The sequence below is a fragment of the Pyxicephalus adspersus genome, chromosome 10 (genome assembly GCF_032062135.1).
Source record: "Pyxicephalus adspersus chromosome 10, UCB_Pads_2.0, whole genome shotgun sequence".
In the NCBI taxonomy this organism is placed as follows: Eukaryota; Metazoa; Chordata; class Amphibia; order Anura; family Pyxicephalidae; genus Pyxicephalus; species Pyxicephalus adspersus.
The window spans coordinates 51,244,407-51,248,831 of NC_092867.1; positions in this window are offsets into that span (position 1 = coordinate 51,244,407).

Sequence of the window (4,425 nt, forward strand, 5' to 3'; positions counted from 1 at the left end):
CAGGTCTACAATTTAAAAAAAAAAATTTCATGAAAACCTGTGACGCTTTTGGAACAGAAATCTAGAAATCAGTGTAACGCTCAGGTGGTTAAGGGAGACATTTCATATTTGAGATATTTGGTTTCGTTTGTGAGCTTTATTACTAGTTGTACAATGCTGATAACCTAAACGATTTATAAATACTCAAGACTAAAATAGGCCTTAAAAGTGACCCTCCATTAATGGGAGAATCGAGCACAATAACTACCTCTCATCTCCAGCTCCAACTGTTCACTTTATATATCATTATGTTTTTTACTGAATTGAGTGCTGTAACATAGGCCAGCCCCCAGTGCTTTAATCCCTCCTACATGGATGGGTGAATTGATTTTTTGCTATCTGCTTTCTTTTTGAGAACCTTATTGATTAACAGCCGCTGGTTGATTTGGACTAGGCCTAGGAGTCCTAAATACATGCAGTCACACTTAGTCACCTGCACTTGCAGCCAACCCTGATTTGTATGTCTTGAATGCAGTATACATTGTCCAGCTTACCTGAGTACCCTCTGGGAGCTGTCTTGCTCCTTAAGCTTGTTTTGTATTGTTAGCCACAGCATGACTGACCTTCATGTATCCTGCTATTCATGCAGTGTACCTTTTGACCGTGAAGGGAATTGTGCCTTTTGTGGATTTTTGTGCTCCATGATAGAGGTTCAAGCCTCAGCTTTGAAGATGTGAAATACACTAATGTTGAATTGTTTGACTGCATGTTTGACTCCTTCATATGCCCCAAGAAAACCAATCCTGCTGCTTTCTCTGCAGCATGAAAGTGTACCCAAACCTATTTTCAGAGAATTTTATTCTGCTCACATTATAGTTCCTGCGTTTTGATCCTTTACATTTTCTGATAATTTATTTTATGTATGTCACATTTTTAATTTACTACAAAATAAGCTTCTTTGTTTTAAATATGCTGGAAGTTTTTTTTTATGCATAACAAGATTTGGTATGAAAATAGAGTATAGTCATTCATCTGTGGAACACATTGGTTCATACGGATTACTGGATGTAAAGAAAGACTTGAAACCCACTAGGAAAAATCTTACATTGCCTTTCTGTGTAATTGTGAGATGGGGGTCCCATCCAATCTGAGAATGTGTGGTAAAGAAATATGGTAATTACGCACTTTGTGTATTTTTGGTCAACCTTTTTGAGAACCCAACTAAGCTTGCTCAACATATATATATACATATGTTATGGTCCCTTTCGGATTCAAATGAAGGAATATTATAAGTTTATAAATCTCGGTTTTAGCCAGTTGCTTCGCTCAGCCGTCGTGCTTCCCCCACTCACCTCTTATCAGCAGCTCTAATCCCTTGATCATGGTGAGACTGCTCCCCGCTCAACTGTCATCCATTCAGAGAATTAGACCTGCTGCTGAGAGGTGGGCGGAGGAGCGAACAGGGAAGTGCATTTTAGTGTGTGGAGTTTTTATGTTGTAATTATGCTATGGTGATAAATGTTTGGGAGGTGTTAGCTACAAGTTTCCCCGACTTGCACCTATATTATTTGTTTACCTGCCCTTCTGTTCTTCAGAAATTTGAGTTCAAGGTTTGAGAAGTGGACAGTTATGAGTAACAGGGCAGGCAGCACAAATTGATAAGTAGACTTTTTATATGTTCTAATGGTAATAGAATTTTAAAGGGGTTTGGTGTTTCCCACTTTCACCTACATTTTCGGTTTCCTTCACCTCCCTATTACAGAGAAGTTGTGGTTAAAAGAGAAGAAGCAGATAGGATAGTTGTAACACCCAGGTCAATACCAGCATTCCCCAGACACCAATCCCCCAATCTATCGTCACAGTATTCACCTATAGCAGCCCGCACTCAGCCTCAGGAGACTGGTTGCACCTCCCAGCACTCGGTTGCCCCCAGGACTTTGTGTGCAAGGGATGGTGTTTAGAGATAGGCCAGCAGCCAACCCGGCCCCCACAAATGCAGAGTACAGGGCCCACAAATGCAGAGTTCAGAATGTCAGGGAATACAAAAACAAGCCGAGGTCAAAACACAGGAAATTAGTCCATCCAGCGAAGTACAAAAGGAATGCCACAAACATAGTCGGGGTCACAAGCAGAGGTCGGTCCAGGCACAGTTCAACGGATAGTCAGGAACTGGCACAGGTCAGTAACAGAGAATACTCAAAAATCAATCTTACACAGGTAAGCCCAGCAGACGCTATAATAGACACATCTGACTGGGAGCAGAGAGGCTATAAAGCTCCAGCAGCCAATACCAGCATGGGATTAGCAGGAACCACTCTGCTAATCAACAGTGCAGCCTCGGTGCAAAGGAAAAATCCCAGTCACAGGGATGCACCAACCCTCAGGGCACTGATTCTGAAACTAAGTGTCGAGAGGGACACTAACTGTAGTTCCCCCATCTGCTAACATTATATAAAATAGTGACTTTCCCTTTTATATAACAGAAAAATGTTTTTACACTTTTTTGGGGGGACGACCTCTCCCCTTCAGTCTTAACTGCCATGGTGGTAAAGATTAAAGCCTCCCAAGATATTTGTGTCACATATTGCAGGAATTAGTAGGCTGCTCCTTCTGCACATGCATCATCAGCGGGGAAGTTAAGCCAGTGTGGGACATGCTTGACTTGGTTTGTGAATAGATCAAGTAAAAAAAAAATTTCACAAACATTTTCTTTTACTAGATATAGCCTCAGGGACACATCTGAAGTTAGGCTGAATTCACATTGGCAGTAAGGTTGCATTTACAGGTAGAACTACCAGTAACAACTACTACTTGAAAACTGCTAGGTCTGAAAAAGACTAGCAGTTTCTGTCTATTACCAATCCAATTCTGGGGACAACACTGATGTTTCTCTGTGGTTAAAATGTGCACTATATTCCTGATACATTTATTTATATTTCAATATTTCTTTATAGATGGACCAAATAAGGATTTAACATATTAAGCAACATAAACATATTCAAAATACTCTTACATATTAGTGTAATAAAAATTTTACAGTGAGTAAAAAATGTGTTAATGCGTGAAATGATGAGTGGATAATAATGAAATGAAATAAACAGTAAAAAGAGTGAAAGGTCCATATGTATTTTGTACTTGGGGGGAAGGTAAATAGGGGGAAAGGTGGGGGGGTTCAAGTCAACAACAACTAAATCAAAGTATAATAAAGAAAAAGAAGAGAATCGATCGACAACTTCTTAAACATCGATCTTACAAAAAGGAGCTGGGAGGAGGTCCAAGGTGAACTGTGAGTAATGACACAGGGCCTTATTTTACAAGCAAATATGCGGAAGCTTGACGCGCGTATCTACGCGCCGATATATGGGGCTTCTTTCCGCGAGCCGGAGTCAGATGCTAGTATACTTGCCTTCACTTGCGAGCCGGATTTCGCCAATTAAGGCGATTAGTTTGTAGCTGTGAGATTAAGGAGGATCTGTTAAGCTGTCAATGGTGAGGTCATAGCAAATATTAGCGCACACCTGCTCCCTGTTCTGTGCGCAGCTATGGTCCATTACAGGTCAATTAATTAAAATTTCATTACAGTCGAATTACCTAATTGAATAATTAATTTAATAATTAAGGTCTTTAGTGCTTGATTTTTTGGGTTTCTAAATTTTTGTTACATTATACTCCTTCCAAAAATGTATTTATAGTTAGATGTGTTGCAGTTGCTGTTTGGTTTGGTTGCAACACTGCTAACTAATTTGTATCATGCTGTACATATACTAATTAGCACTTTATAATATGTCATTGCAGAATAGTATGAATGTAAAAAAAAGGTGCAATCAACCACTTTTTATTTGCTTAAAATTCATTCTAGTTTTGCTTTAGATAAATCCAATATTTTAATAAAGGATTGTTGGCAAAGATTTTAGAATACACATGTCAAGGAAAATTTAGTGATTTCACTTGTGTGTGTATGTCTAAATAAATTTCAGTGTATATAAATACATATGCATTTTAATTTTTACTATTGAAACTGGACTGCTTTATGGGGGGTTAATTAAGGAAGTTTGCGACGCTGGTTTGTGACGTTGGACTCTGTATTAAAATTAACTACACTAGGCAGGTGTTTTAGAAAAATATAGTACTATACAATATACCGAATTCTTGCATTTTCAGTATTTTTTATTTATTTATGCATTCTTGTTTAAGCTGATTTTTGTGTTTTTTATTTAATTTTATTATTAAAGTAAATTTTTTTACGTGATTGTGTGTTTCAAACTTTATTATATTCAGGATATCTACGATCGCCAGTAAAAAGCTGTCGGATAAGCGCGGCTCCGTGCACAAGCTTTTCCGGTTGTTGAATAGCGCGATCGCGCACGATTCCGGATCGCTAATACGAATGCGCAACCGATAATCCGATTTTGCTTGATGAATCAGGGGCAATATCTATGTGAGACG